The sequence below is a fragment of the Canis aureus genome, chromosome 19 (assembly GCF_053574225.1).
Source record: "Canis aureus isolate CA01 chromosome 19, VMU_Caureus_v.1.0, whole genome shotgun sequence".
In the NCBI taxonomy this organism is placed as follows: domain Eukaryota; kingdom Metazoa; phylum Chordata; class Mammalia; order Carnivora; family Canidae; genus Canis; species Canis aureus.
This window is the reverse complement of record NC_135629.1, coordinates 53,729,006-53,747,900: the sequence shown is the minus strand read 5'-3', so window position 1 is coordinate 53,747,900 and position 18,895 is coordinate 53,729,006. Positions and strand designations below refer to the sequence as shown.

The 18,895-nt window shown below is 47.8% G+C and overlaps 2 protein-coding genes and 1 long non-coding RNA gene across 6 annotated transcripts in view; 2 read left to right on the top strand and 1 right to left on the bottom strand.

The window, feature by feature from the left end:
* EVI5L (ecotropic viral integration site 5 like) overlaps positions 1 to 6,043 on the bottom strand; it is a 30,130-nt gene extending 24,087 nt beyond the window's left edge. For both annotated transcript variants that reach the window (XM_077860116.1, XM_077860117.1), the window contains exon 1: positions 5,887 to 6,043. The gene's annotated coding sequence lies outside the window, so the exon portion shown is untranslated. The remainder of the gene's footprint in view (positions 1 to 5,886) is intronic.
* The window catches only part of LOC144290674 (CD209 antigen-like protein 2), a 51,655-nt gene that overhangs the window by 21,167 nt on the left and 11,593 nt on the right, over positions 1 to 18,895 (top strand). The gene's annotated exons all lie outside the window — the stretch shown is intronic.
* The window catches only part of LOC144290679 (uncharacterized), a 38,484-nt gene continuing 25,531 nt past the window's right edge, over positions 5,943 to 18,895 (top strand). For 2 of the 3 annotated variants that reach the window (XR_013358248.1, XR_013358246.1), the window contains exon 1: positions 5,945 to 6,582. This is a non-coding gene — a long non-coding RNA (uncharacterized LOC144290679). Of the gene's footprint in view, positions 6,583 to 18,895 lie in introns of all 3 variants that reach the window. The other variant, XR_013358247.1, reaches the window with a different exon arrangement.

Below are 18,895 nucleotides of genomic sequence, written 5' to 3'. Positions count from 1 at the left end.
AAAACTAAGGAAATCTGAGTAAAGAAAGTGTGGACTGTATTTAATGTATCAATGTCAGTCTGTTAATTATAACAAATGTACCAGACTTACTGAAGATGTTACTAATCAGGGAAACTGGGTGGGGATCTGCAGGAGCTCTCTACTATCTTCTCAATTTTTCTGCAAATCTAAAACCATTCTAAAAAATAAACTGTATTTTATTTTTTAAAGATTTATTGAATGTGTGAATGAGAGAGAGCACAAGCCAGTGGGGAGAGGCAGAGGGAGAAACAGGCTCCCTGTTGAACAGGGAGCCCAATGCAGGGCTCAATCCCAGAACCCCGGGATCATGACCTGAGCCAAAGGCAGGCACTTAACCAACTGAGACACCAAGGCACCCCTAAACTCTATTTTAAAAATAATTTAAAACAAAGATTCTGTATCAGTGTAGGCCGAAAAGTAAAGGTCAGCCGTAATGCATGCAAGGTGCCAGAGCAAGCAGGACTCTCACATGGTCCCTTGACTAGGCCACAGAGGGAGGATTTCCACTTAGATTTCTGACTCCAGAGCTTCTGCCCTAAGTTGATTCCTGTGCTGCCACTTTCTCTGCATTCTTTTATTTTGGAAATAATACAGATAAAGCACGAATGCCCAATTTACTGGGTGCTCAGTAAAGCACAGTCATTACTTTTCAGCGCGGAGAGGGAGTGAGTGTGTGCGTGCCATCTTACAGAGCCTGGCATTTTCGAAGGTGGGAATAAAGAGCCCAAGTTTCCTTTCAGTTTGGTTTCCTAGCTTTCTGCCCCCCAGTTTCTGATCCTCTGCTCTAATAATGACAGGGGACACAGACTCATTTCTGAACTGCATGCCTCAGGAGATGCCATGTGACCCCATGTGCCCAGCCTGCCAGGATTGTCAGCGTGATCCAGCAGACCACCATGGCCCTAGCTGGTTCCAGCTTCTGGGGAAATGGCCTGGTGTCTGGGTCCTTTTCCTAGCCAAGGGGTGGGCAACTAATGGGCAAGCTTTGATAACAAGGACACTCACTGGAATTCGGGGCTTACTGCCTGCCCCCTCTTTTCCCCAGTTCTACCTGCTTCTCTATGCTCTGGACCTTTCCATATCCATGTACCTTCCTTCTATGGCTCTCTCTGTGTGTGTGTGTGTGTGTGTGTGTGTGTGTGTGTGTGTCCACAACTGCTCCCAGATCTCCTGGCCTCCTGTGAGAACTCCAGAGCCAGAAGTCTGGGTTCGAATCCTTCCCCTACTGTATATCTTTGTGATACACTTTGCCTCAATTTCTTAATCTGAAAACAGGGCTAGTGATAGTACCTGCCTCACGGGAATACCTGAGCTAAACTTGTCAAGTGCTTAGGACAGGAACTAGCTGGTCCATGCTATTTGTTCCCCGTTGGATGGAAAGTTTCATGAGGGTAGGGGCTGTCTAGTCACCACTGGACCCCCAGAGTCTAGTACACTATCAGGCATCCAATAGCTGTGGAATGAATCAACAAACCCCAATGGGCTGGCCCTCTTTAAAGGTTAAATGCAGTGAAACTATAATTATTGTTATTGGGAAATTGGGAATAATAGCAGCAGCAAATACTTTCAGACTAAAATCTGAGATGTGGACTATTATGACCTGTGGAATCCCTTCTGACCTAAAAAAAGAAAAAAAAAAAGGTTTACTATCCCGTATCATCACCAACTTTCTATTTGCCACTGAAGTAGGTTCATTCCTGGTAAATCCCTCATTTCTCTACATTTTTGTTCCCTGAGAATGACAAAGGAGAACATTTAAAGCCCTTGTAAGCCTTCCAGGGACAGGTGAGTAAGAGAAGTGGCATCTTGCAAAGGCTCTTCAAAGCCAAGATGGTTATCTCTTCTGCTGCCTGAGTCAGCTGCAGAGTTTTGCTGGGCCACGGGGCAAGGACGAGGTGGGTATGCCCTGCTTTTGGGAGCTCTCCAAGGCAGATGGGTCAACCTCTTCCTGTGGAAGAGATCCAGGCCGTCTTTCATAAATGGGTGAGTAGGGAAGATGGTAAGATCCTAAAATGAAGCAAGTATTTACTAAGTATCTGCTATGTGCCCTGCACTCTCCTGAGACTCAGCCTTGAACAAACCGTCAGGCTCCCCTGTGGGACTAGTGGGTTACATCACAGCATGCTGAGCAATGCAAGAAAAGTGCAGGTGAGTTGTGCTGACAGGGCCTTGGAAGATACATGTCTCTCTCGCCTCCTGTGATTTCCTTCTCACTTCTTTTCCTGGCGCTGTTTGACTTCCAGAGCAGGTGTGCTACAGACTCCCCTGGGTAGGGTAGGGCTTGCTGCCTTTCTTGAGTTCTTCCAACTATGGTTCCCTTTCCCAGGGAGGGGTGTGCAGTATGTGGCCCATGGATCACATTTGGGATGCGAGGCCTACGGGATGAGGCCCACCAGACAAGGCACGACTCCCTGAACACACCACGCTTGTTCCTGCTTCACGGGCCTCTGTCCAGACACTGCCTGCCTGGAACGCCCTTCCCTGCCATGCCTGCCCAGTAAGCTCCTCTCTGGGCCTATATGTCATCCCTATTCCGCCCTCCCTGATGCCCCAGGGATGCACTGGACCCTATTCTGTGCTCCCGCAGCATGCTGCGCATAGTTCCATCTCATGCTTCCACACGGCAAGCAGCAGGATGTGATGGTGAGGGCACACGCTGGAGTCTTGGTTCCTCTGGGTGGATTGGAGGATTAAATGAGATAATATGTAAATGGTGTTTGGCACAGGGCCTGGCATGTGGCATGGGCCCCATCAGGGTATGCTACTGGTTTCAGCTCTTGCCTCATGATGCCAAGAGGGTCTTTAGAGGCAAGGCAAGGACCACATGTGACCTTCCTTCTTACCCCAGCACCTGACTCAGTTCCTAGCACGTGGTGGGGCTTCACTTGGAATGACCAGCATCTATGTTCTGTCAGAGGAAACTAAGATCACGTTTCACCTCACCCCCCTGCTCCTACCAAAACACTACAAAGACCAGGCCTGTACACCTAGTTTAGGGTAAAAGTGCACTGATACTGTTCACAACCCCTTCCCGGGAGCTTTCTCGTGTTTTCCTAAGTAGTTCATAGTCTGTTCTGGTGAGCGTTATGAGCCCCTGCATCTGCAGAAGGTCCCACCCTGGGGAGGCTGTGGAGACTGTTTCCTACGTGCCTCGTGACCTTCAGGAGTCTTCATCCACGCCTCCTTTCAGCAAGTGGACAAAACAAACCTCTCCCTACCCAGGTCTATGTATCAGAGGTGTCCATGAGGTGACGGCATTGCCAGCAAGTAGGCCCCCTCCTACCCTCCCCACGGGAGGCTTCTGTGTGGCCACAGATCCCACTCTCAGACCATCTCTCAACCCCGACTGAGCCGGCTTCCTGAGATGCAGCTTGGCTACATAGAGACGGTCATTGTCCAGTGAGGTGTCAACTAATTACCACTAGGGGACCAGGGTGGCCAGGGATCCTTGCTAGCATTCATAGATGGGCGACTGCCCTGCTGAACCCCAATGACCCCTCCCACTCGGTGCCCAGGGGACATTCAAAGGACCACACCCTCACCTCACTGGCTCCCCTGCAGTACAGAACAAGGTTCTACAGATTTATCCCCCACCCATTTTCCAGATGGAGAAGTTGAGGCCCTGAGCCAATAGGTGCTTCTTCCCAGGGCTGTCCAGAGTCCACCGGTGAACATCCACAAACAAGCCTGGGCTTGCATCTCTGGGGCTTTCCAGGCATGCTTGTGTGGCTCAAAGGAGCCCAGACAGGCAGTGCTAGGGCTGGACTGATCTGGATTCTGCACGGGCAGGACCCAGGCTCCTCCTCACTCCCTGCAGTCCTGGCCACACCGTGTTGCCAGTTCTGTGATCCTTCCTCATCCCTGTGCCAGAGCCAAGCCACCTGCAGCTCCTTCCAAACCACCCGCAGTCAACCACAAAAGCCCAGGGGAACGCACAGGTTGGACCTGAGAATGAGAGCTGTGGGGTGGCAGGACAGGGGGGCGGGCTGTGGGGGGTGTGGGGGGGAATCAACACACTCGGGAAAGACATGTAGACATGGGTCCTCTAGCTTGATCAAAGGCTGGCCAAGGGAAAAACCAAGCTGACAACTCACGGGTTTTCTACCCAAGCCTCTTCAGCACATTCTTCCCTTCTGAAAATATTCCTTAACAAAGAGCCGTCTGCTTCTGGCAGGCCCAAACCCAGCCCCACCGGGTCCCAAATGCCAGGAGAGAGGAGGAAGCCGTTTCATTTTGGCATGACACACGGGCCGTGGGTGAAGGAACTCACTCAAGCTATCGGGGCTGCCCCTGGCAGCAGTGCTGGTCCTGCCATTTGAGGCCAGCGGGTGTGATGGGGTCAGGATGCTGGTCCTACCAGTCTGGTCAGACTTCAGGACTGGGCCCGGAGCAGCCTGAACTCCCCCTTCCCCACCAGGGGGTGGCGTAAATCAGGGGGCAGGCAGTTATTCCCTTTGGGAGACTTCAGAGTAGGAGGGAGAGTGAGTGTCCTTCCCTTTGAAGAAGGGCAAAAGCAGGGAGAGATGGATAAAGGGGAAGAGGCCTGGGCCAGGTGTCCACAGGGGTGCTGGGAGATTCTGGGTCACCCTGCCACCCTTCAGGGCCCCGGTGGGGATACCAGGTCAGGGAGGCTGGTGTGGCTGGGACAGGGCAGGCAGCTCATGTGTCCGAGTGTGCCTGAGCTGGGAGTTTTCGGTGCTACGGGAGGACCTGGGCAGGTGGGATCCAAGGAGGTGTGTGAAAGTGCTACGGAGTCCTGTGTGTGTGTGAGTGTGTGTGTGGGAGGTCCCAGTTGTCTGGGTCTGTGTTGGAGGTCTGAGTTTCCCCGTGTGTGCTGGGGATCCAAGTGTCTAGCTGTGTGTGTGTGTGTGTGTACGCCCACCCGCATATCAGGGGGCTCCTGGTTGTCTGTGTGTTAGGGGCCAGGATGTGCATGTGAGTTGTTGAGGGTTCATGGGCATCTCTGTGTGAGAACTGTTGGCTCCCAGTGTGTGTGTGTGTGTGTGTGTGTGTGTGGGCACGGAAGCGCATGTGTTGGGCTCTCAGAAAGATGTGTGTCTCTGCGAGGGGAGGAGGGTTCACGACATCTGTGGGGAGGTCCTAAGCAGGAGGTGAGGGTGGATTCTGAGGACCAGTCAGGATCAGGGGTGTGTGTGAGCGGCTGGAGTGTGCTGGGAGGAGTCTGAGAGTGATTTTTCCTGGTGCCCTTGGGCATGGGGTTGCTGGGGGTCGGAGACCGGCCAGCAGGCTGAGGGGAGGCCTGTGGGTAGGAATCCTGGCTTAGAGAGGCCAGGGGAGGGGTCCTGTGGGGAGGGAAGGGAGGGGGAGGGCTCCGAAGCTCCTAGCCTTGGGGCTGGAGGCAGGTCTGGGCCCAGAGATGGGAAGTGGCAGGAGGGATGGGGTGGCAAGGGGTCCGCAGATGGGAGGGGTCCTGAGGGGTCCGGACAGAGGGAAGGCGGGGGTCCTGGGCCTGCGGGGGGCGCCTCGGGGGGCGGGTCTGCGGGGTGGGGGCTGGGGGAGCCGTGCAGGGTCCAGGAGGAGTCCTCGTGGTCTGTGGAAAGGGTGGGCGGGGGTCACGGCCGGGGGTGGGGCGACCCCTCGGGGAGGGGACGGGAGGGGGGAGGGGGCGGCCGGAAGGCCCGGGGGAGGGGCCGAGGGGTCCGGGGGCACCCGGAGCGAGGGTGGGCGGGGGCCGCGGCCCAAGGCTGTCGGCCAGGGTCGCCGCCGGGAGAGCCGAGGGCTCCCAGCGCGGGTTCCGCGGCGAGGCGGCCCGAGTCGCGATCTTGCCGGGCCCCCGCGGGCCGCAGCGCGGAGCCGCCGGCCTGAGAAGGCGCCCGGGAGGCCCGGCCCGCGCCGCCTGCCTACCTGCGCCGAGCGCGCCGCCATCGCCGTGCCGCGCCTCACCGTCCCGGGCCGCGCCGCTGGATCCCCGCCGCGCCGCTCGCCCCGCAGCCCCGGCCCGGCCCCCTCAGCCGCCCCCCGGGACCGCGGCCGCCGCCGGTTCTGCCGCTGCCATTTCACCCGCTGACAGGAGCGGCTGCCCCGCCCCCGAGGCCCAGGCAACCAATTCGCCGCCCCCAGGCACCCTGGCTCCGCCCACCGCCCAGGAGTGACGGGGAGGCGGACCAATCCGCGGCCATTCCGTGAGGGGGGCCCTGGCTACGGCCAGAAGGTTGCCGCCTCTAAGGAGAGAAGCAAATTGAAATTAGGAAAGCAGTGAAGGACGGGCGGCTTTGCCTATCGACGTGTGGGATCCTGTTGAGCAACACCTGGCGGCACCAATGACGAGGAGGGGGGGGTGTGTCTCTGAGGGAAGGCTGCGGCTCTGAAGAACCCGGGACGGAGGCAGCCGAGCGTTTGGCCCTAAGCCCCGCCCAGAGCCGGGCTTTCTGCCCAATAATGAGCCGTCCTGAGCCGTCCATTATTATCTGCCCCTCAAATCTCGGCCTTGGCAACTGTTGGGACTCTCTCAAGAAGATTGACACCGAGGGAGCCAATAACGCTGAAGGAAGGCGGTGCAGTAACTCTCCCTGACCAATGGGGTCGCGAGATTGGTTTGAGGTAAGCCTCCCGGGCGGCGGGGCTTGAGGCCGGATTGAATGAAATAGGGGCGGGGCTGGGAGGGGGCGGGGCCTAGAGCAACAATGGGGCGGGGCCAGCGAGGGAGAGGCTTAATGGGTTTGGTCGGAGAAGGGGCGTTGGCAGGCTGAGGGGGCGGTGATGGCACCGCATTTCTGAGCCCGGCTCGGTGCTGGGGGCGGGGCTGTGGGGGGTGGGGTCACGTCCCAGGCTCAGGCCCGTCCCCTAACCTCATCTGGGCCGGGTTCAGCATCTTCTCTGCAGCTCACAGTGCCTTCTGTGACCCATCAAAACTCTGATCAGGCTGTGTCATCACTGCTTACACGGCCCTCCCATCCCCCACCTGGGGGGGGGAGTGGGAGCGGGTGGGTGATGCAGGACCTAGGTCAGGTCTCCTCGGGGTCCCCAGCGTCGCTGAGCAGGGGCCTGGGTCGTGGGAACGGAGTATAAATGCTTGATGAATGAATGAGTAAATGAATGGTAGGCCCAAGACTCTCCACAGGGAGGAAGAGGGTGGGGGGAGTGTCACTGAGGCTGGGGAGGAGCCTGTAGGGACAGTCATTGACAGCAGGCAAGACTTCGCAAAAAAGGAGCGTTTCCACCCCAAGGGATGGGCCCTGGAGGGGGTGGGCCAGGGGCCCTGTCCCAGAAGACAGGGTAACATTGTATGTTCAGATTGGGGGCTGAAGAGGGGGAGGCAGAAATGGGTAGGGGGAGGTCTGGGACGGAGAGTGGGGCGTGTGAGGATCTTCTAAGGTCTGAGATCTCAACCTTCTAAATGCTAGGAGCTTCTATCTGGTTTTGGAAGTGATGACTGACATCTGTTCACTGCCCGCCCCTGGCCATCTCTCTGTGCCTCTGTCTACACTCTGTGCCATCTACATTCTGCTTCTGTCTGCATCCTCTCCGCCACTGTGTCTTCTCTCTGCCCCTGCCTAACTCTCTGCATCTGTCCACACCCTCTTTGCCTGTCTCTTACTATCTACATTGCATCTATTAAAATTCTGGAACTGTAAAAGAAGCCCCAAAACATATTTCTAAAAACTCGAGTGGTAAAAATAAAATGTAATGCATTCCTTCTCCCCACATGCCCGTATACCCCCCTCCTTTTCTCTTTTTTTAAAGAACAGATCTTTGCCTCCCTTCTTTGAAAGTCAGCTCTCTATTGGGCATTTCACAGTCCCAACAAAGTTATAAGGTGACTTTGGATTTGCAGAGTACGAAGCTGAAAATACATCTCATCAACATTGTCCTCTGATTACTTGGGGGGTTTGAGAGGGGGCCGTAAGACCCACATGGGCATGGTTAGAAATGCGACTCAGGGTGGGCGTTAAGTCAGGAGGGTAAGAATAATGACAGGACATGGTAAGGATCAAGTGACCAGCAGGGGACAGTCTTTATGTTGGCTGCTCATGGTCCCTCAGTGTGGGGGACTCAGGAGCCATCCTAAGAGCCAAAGTCTTGGGGTTTACCCAGGTTTTGAGAGGTCTTCCCCACTGGTGTTCTGCCTCAAGAAAAAACAATTTGGTGTGAGCCACACTTTCCGAGGAACAAAAAACCCTGGACTGATAGCATAGTTGTGAGAGACAAAGGGTTCTGTAGAGGCACATGTCTGGGTGGGGTTGAGGGCACCCCAGAAAGGGGTCATGACCAGGGCATTTCTGGGGGCTTGCCTAGGAGATTAGCAGCATCTGGTGTCTGGTGAATAAAATCAAACACAAGAAAGATGCACAGGACATTTGACCCTCTTGTCCTCACATTGCCATTTTCACACAAAGGATGGTTTTATTCTGGGGACACTTTGATTCCATTTTTATAAGCACAGTGGGAAAAAAATTCCAACACATTTCTGTTGGAAAATACTTTTGAATCACAAACTGCATCTAGCCAATTAGATTCCTGGATCACTTTTCTGTTTAGTGCAGCTAAACCGTTCCCAATTCTTTTTCTATGCTCATTTTTACTTGATTGAGATCATCTTTATCAGGAATATTTTTTTTTCATGTAATTTTTTTGAAACATTTGATTCATTAATCAGGCTCATTTTGTCCAATTTTTACCAACTGTTAATTCTACCACTGTGAATTTTTGGTGTGTGGTTGTCATTTTTTTGGAGCCGCATTTTGCACATTTGAATTTATTAAAAGACTCTTCTCTCAGTATTTTGCTGATAACAAAATTTAGCACAATCAAAATTTTTTCTGGGTTAAACTTTGGATATACACAAAATTCATTTGTTATGAATATTGACTAGTGTGAACTTAGACCTCATTTGTCTCATAGAGAGGGGGAAAAAAGCCACAGTATCCATAGCTCTTTTTATGAGGAAGTAGAGTCTGTTTTCTTGTCACTTGTTCTGACCAACAGACTGCATCAGAAATGATGCTGGAGGGGTGCCTAGGTGGCTCAGTTGGCTAAGCGTCTGCCCTTGGCTCAGGTCATGATCCTGGATCCCAGATTCCCAGAATCAAGACACACATTGGACTCCCTGCTCAGTGAGGAGTCTCCTTCTCCCTCTGTCCCTCACCCTGCTTGTGCTCTTTTGCCTATTCCCTTTCTCAAATAAATGAATAAAATCTTCTTTAAAAAATGATGCTGGGGGACGCCTGGGTGGCTCAGTGATTAAATGTCTGCCTTCAGCCCAGGGAATGATCCTAGAGTCCTGGGATCGAGTCCCACATCGGGCTCCCTGCATGGAGCCTGCTTCTCTCTCTGCTTATGTCTCTGCCTCTCTCTCTCTCTCTCTGTGTCTTTCATGAATAAATAAATAAAATCTTTTAAAAAAATGATACTGGACTATTTCTAAGGCTAGACCTTAGGAGGCATTGTGACTTCTTTTTCTTTTTTGAAAAAAAAAATCTATTTTTAAAAAAGTAGTCTCCATATTCAACATGGGGCTCGAATTCAGGACCCTGAGATCAAGGTTGCATGCTCTACTGACTATTCCTCTTTTTTGAAAAATTTTAATTATAATAAAACATACATAACATAATACTTGCCATTTTTTTAATTTTTAATTTTTTTTAAAGATTTAACTTATTTATTCTTGAGAGACACACACAGAGAGAGGCAGAGACATAGGCAGAGGGAGAAGCAGGCTCCATGCAGAAGCCTGATGTGGGACTCAATTCCGGGACTCTGGGATCATGCCCTGAGCCAAAGGCAGATGCTCAACCCCTGAGCCACCCAGGAGTCCCAACACTTGCCATAAAAAAAAAAAAAAAAAAAAAAAAAAAAAAAAGACTTATTTATTTATTTGAAGAGTGAGCATGAGCAGGACGGACAGAAGGAGAGGGAGAAAGAATCTTATACAGATTCCACACTGAGCACAGAGCTTGACATGGGGCTCGATCTCACAATCCATGACCATGACCTGAGCCAAAACCAAGAATTGGATGCTTAACCAACTGTGCCACCCAGGCCCCTCAACACTTGCTGTTTTTAAGACTACAATTCAATGGCATTAAGTGCATTCACAGTGCTGTTCAATCAGCACTGCTATCCATTTCCAAAAAGTTTTCATCCTTCCTAAATAGAAATTCCCATTTCTATTTTTCTGAAATTCCCATTTCTATTTCTGGTTCCCATTAAACACCAACTCTCCATTGTCCCTGTCCCCAGTCCCTGGTTACTTCTATTCTACTTTCTGTTTCTATAAATTTGCATATTCTAGATACCTTCTAGAAGTGGCATCATATACTATTGGTCCTTCTGTATCTGGCTTCTGTCACTTACTATGATGTTTTCAAGGTTCACCTATATTATAGAATGTATCAGACTTTATTTCCTTTTATAGATGAATAATATTCCATTGTATGTGTGAACCACATGTTGTTTATTCACTCCTCTGTTGTTGGACATTTGGGTTGTTCCCATCTTTGAATTTCTGTGAATAACACTGCTATGAACATGCATGTGTGAATATTTATCTAGTTGAGTTCCTGCTTTCAATCCTTTTGCTATCTACCTAGGAGTAGAATGGCTGGGTCATAAAGTAATTCTGTGTTTGGCTCTTTGAGGAACCAAAAGAGCTTTCCACAGTGGCTGCATCAGTTTACATTACCACCAGCAATGCATAAAGCTTTCTATTTTCCATTTCTTTGCCAGTATTTGTTATTTTTCTTTAAAAAAAAAGATTTTATTTATTTATTTGTAAGAAAGAGAGAATTTGAGTGGGGTGTCTGTGGGAGAGAATAGAGAAAGAAGCAGACTCCCCTCTGAACAGGGAACCTAATGCTGGGCTTGATCCCAGGACCCTGAGATCATGACCTGAGCCGGAATCAGGAGTTGGTTTTTAATTGAATGAGCCATCCAGATGTCCCACAAAAATTTTAACCTTTTTTTTTAAAAATATTTTATTTATTTATTTATGAGAGACAGAGAGAGGCAGAGACACAGGCAGAGGGAGAAGCAGGCTCCATGCAGGGAGCCCGACATGGGACTTGATCCCGGGACTCCAGGATCACGCCCCGGGCCAAAGGCAGGCGCCAAACCACTGAGCCACCCAGGGATCCCCAAATTTTAACTTTTGATGAAACTCCAATTAATCTATTTTTCTTTTGTTGCCTTTCTTTTGTGTCATATTTTAGAATCTATTCTCGAATCCAGTGTCATGAAGATTTCACCCTACGGGAGGGCCTGGGTGGCTCAGTTGGTTAAGCATCTGCCTTCAGCTCAGGTAGAAAGGCAGAGGGAGAGGGAGAAGCAGGCACCCTACTGAGCAGGGATACTGACTTAGGGCCTGACCCCAGGACCCTAGGATCACTACCTGAGCCAAAGACAGACACTCAACCAACTGAACCACCCAGGTGCCCCTATTTTACTCTTTTAGATGCTACTGTAAGTACAATTGCTTTACTTATCTTTTTGGATTGCTTATTTCAGGTTTATAGAAATGCAGCTGAATTTGTTGTATTGATTTTGTAATTTGCAATTTTGCTGAATTAGTTTATTAGCTTTAATAGCTTTCTTGTGGATTTTTAAGGATTTTCTAGATATAGGATTATGTCACCCACTGGTGAACAGAGGTAATTTTATTTGTTCCAATTTGGTTGCCATCTATTTCTTTTTCTTGTCTAATTTCTCTGGCTAGAACTTCCAGTACAATGTTAGAGGCAGTGGTAAAAGTGGGCACTTTCCTTTTTCTTGATCTTAGGGGGAAATCTTTCAGTATCTCACCATTGAGTATTGTCTTAGTCCATTTGGGCTCTTATTTTTAAAATGCCATATAATGGGTGGTTTATAAACAACAGGAACTTATTTCTCTTTTGTTCTAGAGGCTGGAAAGTCCAAGATCAAGGTGTTGGTAGAGTCAGTCCCTAGGGGACTTCCTTTTGCATTTCCTACAGGGCAAGTCTAGTGATCATGAACTCTCTCAGCGTTTCTTTGAGAATATTTTTATTTCTTCCTTATATTTGAAGGACAATTTTGCCAGATATAGAATTTGTGGTGGACAGGTTTTTTTTTCTTTCGGCACTTTACTTATTTATTTATTTTAAAGATTTTATTTACTTATTCATGAGAGAAACAGAGAGAGACAGAGACACAGGCAGAGGGAGAAGCAGGGTCCCTGCAGGGAGTGCAATGTGGGACTCGATCCCAGGACTCCAGGATCGTGTCCTGAGCCAAAGGCAGACACTCAAACGATGAGCCACCCAGGTGCCCCTCTTTCAGCACTTTAAATATGTCATCACAGTCTCTTCTAGCCTCCATAGTTTTTGATGAGAAATCAGCTTTTAACGTTATTGATGATCCTTTGGAAATGATGAATCACTTCTCTCATTACTGTCAAGATTTTCACTTTGTCTTTTGATAGTTTGATAATAGTGTGTCTCAGTTTCTTTGAGTTTATCTTTTTTGGAGCTCATTGAGCTTCTTGGATTTGTAGATTCATGTATTTCACCAAATGGGTATTTTCAACCATTGTTTTGTTTTATTTTTCAAAGATTTCATTTATTTATTCATGAGAGCCAGAGAGAGAGTGGCAGAGACATGGGCAGAGGAGAAGCAGCCTCCATGCAGGGAGCCCCAAGTGGGACTCAGTCTTGGGACTCGAGATTCATGCCCTGAGCTGAAGGTAGATGCTCAACCACTGAGCCACCCGGGCATTCTTGTTTTGTTTTGTTTTCAAATGGTCTTTCTACCACTCTCTCTCTTCTACTCCTGGGAATCCCATAATGTGTATATTGGTCCACTTGATTGTATCCCAAAGTTGCCTTAGACTCTATTTTTTTTCCATTCTTTTTTCTTTCTGCTACTTGGGTTCAATAGTCTAAATTTTCCTATCTTCTGACTTTTTCTTCTACCTGCTCAGATATGCTATTGAACAGTGCTAAAGATTTATGAATTTCAGTTTTGTACTTTTCAATTTAATGATTTCTATTTGGTTCCTTTTTTTTATAATCCCTATCTCTTTATTGATGTTGTCATTTTATTCCTACATTTTTTTCCTAGTTTCTTTTAAATCTTTGTCCATATTTCCTTTAGCTTGTTGAGCAGATTTAAGACAGTTATTTAGACATATTTTTCTAGTAAGCCTAATATTTGGACTTTAGGGATGATTTCTGTAGATTTGCTTTTTCCTTTAAACAGGCCACACTTTTTTAAAAAAGATTTTATTTATTTATTCATGAATAAATGAATGCCTCTCTCTCTCTCTTCAGAGAGAGGCAGAGACACAGGCAGGGGGAGAAGCAGGCTTCAGGCAGGGAGCCTGATGTGGGACTCGATCCTGGGACTCCAGGATTGTGCCCTGAGCCAAAGAAAGATGCTCAACCAAGGAGCCACCCAGGTGTCCCTAAACAGGCCACACTTTTATGTTTTTTTCACATGTCTTTAATTTTTCTTGTTGAGGGTGCCTGGGTAGCTGAGTCTTCAGTTCAGGTCATGATCCCAGCATCCTGGGATCAAGCCTCACATTGGGCTCCCTGCTCTGCAGAGAGCCTCCTTCTCCTTCTCCCTTCGCCTGCTGCTTTTCCTGCTTGTGCACTTGTCTCTCTCTGTCAAATAAACAAATAAAAATCTTAAAAAAATTTTTTCTTGTTGAAAACTGGACATTTGAATATTTGTAATGTGGTAACTTTGGTTATCAGACTCAACCCTTGCTCCAGAGTTTGATGTTACTGTTTTTGTTTTTTGATTGCTGAAAGCTCTAGTAGTGCACTTGATTAGGGACTTTCTCAAACAATTCTTGCAAACAGTGTATTCCTTCATGAGTGTGGTCACTGAAGTCTCTATTCCTTAGTTTGTGGTTCAACTGATGTGTTTACAGAGCTTTTCTTGAATACCAAGAGCTTAGAAAGTGAGCAAATAAAATAAAACAAAAATCCCACCCTTCTTTCTTCACAAATCACTTCTGTGCCAGAGGACTCCTTCAACATTTAGCCAGGCTTGCATTGAGCCTAAAATCAGCTTGAAGTAAACCTTGGGGTCTTCTCAGGTCATTTTTGAACTGTATTTTGCCTTGGGCATGCACCAGACTTTCTTTTTTTAAAAAATATTTTATTTATTTATTCATGAGAGCCAGAGAGAGAGAGGCAGAGACATAGGTAGAAGGAGAAGCAGGCTCCATGCAGGGAGCCTGATGCAGAACTCGATCCCAGGACCCCAGGACATTGGCCTGAGCTGAAGACAGATGCTCAATCACTGAGCTACCCAGGTGCCCCCTGCACTAGACATTCTACATCCCCATTGATACACAGGTGTTTCTGAATGTCCTAATTTTCCAAAAACATTCTCTCCAGTTTTTGATCCTCAGGCAGTATTGTATGTTTTGATCCTCAGGCAGTGTATTGTATGTATAATTTCTGCCCCAAATGTCTTTGGATTGTTAAATCAGCTTGCAGGATCTTTGAGGAGCACCGATGCCTTCTCTGAATTGAATGGCAAGTAAGCAAAACAGAGATGTGTGCTTTGTGTCACTCTTTCAGGTAGTTTTCAGACAGGTTAGAGCAGACATACATTATAACTTTTGAATAAAGTCTGCTCCACTCCCTTCAGAACCAGGGACCAGGGTCTCACACTGAGAACATGGGCTTCACATTTTAAGACACTGTTACACCAGGAAGAGGATGGGACAGGGCTCATAAAAATGCCACAAAGCCTTTTGCCATTCTGAAGTTGCCTTTTTTTTTTTTTTTTATTAACCAGTGTTTACTTGGTTGCCATAAATCTTTAGCTGTTTTCCAGAGTTCTGAAAATTTGGTTATGACAGTCTTTGCCTTTTTTTTTTTTTTATGTTTCTGTTGGGAGTTGATGAAAGCTGCCTACTATAATTTAGCCCAAGCTATCCTGGGTGAGGAGAAATATATGACTTTAACACCCCTGTGGCCTCAACCACCAGCCAGTCAACCTTCAGCTATGAGTGATGCCATCTATTCCGATTTTTTTATTGCTGTGTAATAAACCACCTTAGAACTCACTGGTATAAAACAGCAGCCATTTTAAAATATGTTCGTGGATTCTGTGGACAAGACACAGAGGGGATGGTTTGTTTTGCTCAGTGGGGAGCTTCAGATGGGAAGACTCAAAGGGCTGGGGTGCCTTGTGGTTGGGGGCTGGAATTACCTGAGGGGCATCTTTATTGACATCTCTGATTCCTGGGCTGGGATTTCTCAAATGGTTGGGGTCTCATTGAGGGGATCTCTCTCTATATATAGTCTCAGGAATCTCCATGTGGTCCCTCACATGACATCTACAGCATGGCAGCTTCAGAGGAGTTGAACTTCTTACATGATGTCTCAAGATGCTGGAAGTGAGTCTTCCAGGAAACAAGGTGGAAGTTTGCATGGTGTTTAATGATAGAGCATTGGAGGTCATATAATATTGCTTCTGTTATATTCTATTGGTTGAAGCAGTCCAAGCACACCCAGATTCAAGGTGACCTCATCTCTTGATTGTCTAAGTATTTTCATGTCAAAGTATTTTCAGTTATGGGGCACCTGGGTGGCTCAGTCAGTTAAACACCCGACTCTTGGTTGTGATCTTAAAGTCTTAAGATTAAGTCATGAGTTGGGCTCTGTGCTCAGTGCAGAGTCTGCTTCAGATTCTCTCTCCCTCTCCCTCAGCCCCCTCTGCTCATGCTTTCTCTTTCTCTCTTTAAAATAAAGAAATAAATCTTTTTTTTTTTTTAGAATACCATTTTCAGTTATGTTTTAAAACTGCATTGGCTAAGTAACCAAACTTAGCTAACCTACCAGCTGATCACAGATGTATGAATAAGCCCAGCTGTGCTCAGCAGAACTTTCCATCTGAGCCTGACCCAATTTCTGAACCACACAATTGTGAGCTAAATAGTTTTTATTTTGAACCATTAATGGGGGAGGCAGTTTGTTATGCAGCAATAGCTAATTGATATATCCTGGCAGGTATATAGCACTCACCAAGCCTAATATCACCTGATCACTTCCTGGAGCTCTACAAGATGATGTAAGTAAGCAGATCATGAGTTCTGTAGTCCAGAGAGTCCTCACACTCTCTGTGTTCACCCTACAGTCTGCCAGCCCTCGTTTTACTTGCTATAGCAATTCCACCCATCCCACTGCTCCTTGATTAGTTTCAACATCCTGTGAATAGAATCCCTGAACATAAAAGAAATGTTGACTTGAACAATCTCTAGCTATTCTACTCTTAGACCATATGGCTTACTCCATTCAGTCTTTCATTTTACAAATATTAATTGAGCATGTGCTATATGCCATTCAGTCTTCAAAACACCATAGAAGTGATAGTTAACATGAACAACAGTGTTCTTGCTGTAATAGAATTTATATTCTGGTGGGATATTGTAAGGAATTTCTTTTTTTTTTAAAGATTTTATTTATTTATTCATAAGAGACACACAGAGAGAGGCAGAGACATGGGCAGAGGGAGAAGCAGGTTCCCTGTGGTGAGCCTTATGTGAGACTCAATCCCAGGACCTCAGGATCATGACCTGAGACCTGAGCCAAAGGCAGATGCTCAACCACTGAGCCACCCGGGTGCCCCTGTAAAGAATTTCTAAAATAGTTCCCAATGGTCCCCACTTCCTGGTATTCATGGCCTTGTGTAGTCTTCTCCCAGGGAGTAATTTGCTTCTAGCCAATATAATGCCTCATCGTTGAAGAAATGTCATTTGTGTAATTAGGTTACAAAAGAGTCTGACTTCCATTTCTCTGGCACACTTTCTCCCTTGCTGGCTTTGATGAAGCAAATTGTTGTGTTGGAACAATTCATGTGGCAAAAAACTAAAGACATCCTTTGACTAGCAGCCAGCTAGAAACTGAGGCCCTTACTCCAACAGGAACTCGATGCAACAAAAAACCATGTGAGTGAGCTTGTAAATGAATCATTCCCCAGTTGAGCTTTCAGATAAAATCCTAATCCTGACCATTCCCTTGACTGCAGCCTCATGAAACACTCTAGGCAAAGGATCTGCTAAGTCATGTCTAGATTTCTGACCCACAAAAACCTGGGATAATAAATGTGTGTTGCTTTAATCCACTCAGTTTGTAGCAATCTGTTATGCAGTAAAGGATAGCTTCTGGGCAGCCCAGGTGGCTCAGCAGTTTAGCGCTGCCTTTGGCTCAGAGCGTGATCCTGCAGACCCGGGATTGAGTCCCACGTCAGGGTCCCTGCATGGAGCCTGCTTCTTCCTCTGCCTTTGTCTCTACCTCTCTCTCTCTGTGTGTCTCTCATGAATAAATAAATAAAATCTTTTTTTTCTTTAAAGGATAGCTTCTATGTGAGGGGAGTTGGAACAAACAAATAAATGAACAATTCAGAAATAAATCATAGAGTGATACAAGCTATCCAAAGGACCCAAGAAGTTGAAACCCTGAACAGACTAAATAGTACAGGAAACTCTGGAAAGTAATTAAAGATCTAGTACCTAAAATAGCACCAAACCAAGATGGTTCTATAGCCTCACCCTGGTTGCCCCATACCCTAGCTTGACTAGACTGATTACTATGATCAGTCTGATTACTACGATCAGTTTGGATTTTCACTCTTGGCCTGTTGGATCTTAGATGGTTTTTCCTTCAGCTCTGGCCTTGCTGCCTCTGCAGCCCCAGTCTGGCTTAAGTCCTGGAGAAACTGGATAAGCGGTCTACCCCAGCTGCCTTTCGTCCTCAACCTCCCACAGTGGAAGGGGTTTGGATAACAAAGATTCATGAGTGACAGGCGCATTTCAAGGTTAGGCAGAAAAGGAACCTGTGAAGGGGATGGAGAAGCAGCTGGGAAAGATAGAGGAGAACCCAGAGATGAGGTCACTGGGGAGGGAAGTCCTGGGAGAGTGGGGCTTCCAGCAGGAAGGAGGGAGTAGTCACCCTTCTTACGGGTGGGACCAAGACAAAAATGAATCTGTTGATTTTCTCAAGGGGAAGGTAGTTACTGTCATTGATCATTTTCATGGAACAGGGGGAGGCAGCAGTGAGGAAAACTGTTTTCCAGTAAGTTTGGTGACACCTAGAGGACTGAGAAGTTCCCCCCTCCCGGCCCCCCAAAGATGGGAGAAGCCTGCCTTGTTCTTGGAAGTCTCCCTGTTTCAAGATGTGAGGCACAGATCATCCACATCCCCAGGAATAGAGCTTCCAGGGCTGAACAAGAGCAGACCCAGGAGTTGACTTTCCTGCAGGACAGAACTCTATGGTGGGGCAGGCTCTTCTTCCTGGAGCAGCAGTGCCCAGGAAGGGCCAATGCTCAAAGTGAGGAAAATGAGCAAACTTGGAGGATTTTGAGGTCACTCTCAAGAACATGCAAAATGTTGGAGAGATGGAGGAAGGGTGTGGCATGCTAGGCAGAGCTCCCAGTCATTGCAAAGGCAAGGAGGCAGGAACCTGTAGCACCTATTCTGTAAACCCGTGTTGAAGGCAACCTTAAGCACTAGGTGGCGCTGTCCAGCTTGGTGAGAAACCCATCAGACTGCCCATTCCTTGATTCTTGACCACAGCCCTTTCTGGTCTCCTCCTGGTCTGTGGATGTTAGCTGAGCTTCTGGAATTCTGTAGCCAAGTTTCGGAGAGATCAGCCAAGCCTGGCCAACATTTCAAAGAAGGAGAGAATGACATCTCTAAAGCCACAGGTGTCACTTGTGTGAGTCATAGGAGGTAAGTGAGTTCTGACCTGGGAGTAGATCTTTGGGGACAACCTCCTATCAGGTCAAAGGTTATAGGGTGTGGCAAGGTCTGTGCAGGCCAGTGAGTTTGGGAATGGGCTACAGGTGGGTAGGGAAGGAAGACTTCTTGGAAGGGGTGGTATTAAAAGATGACGAGATTTGTCAGTGGAAGAGAGGTGAGAATATAGGACTGGTAGCCATG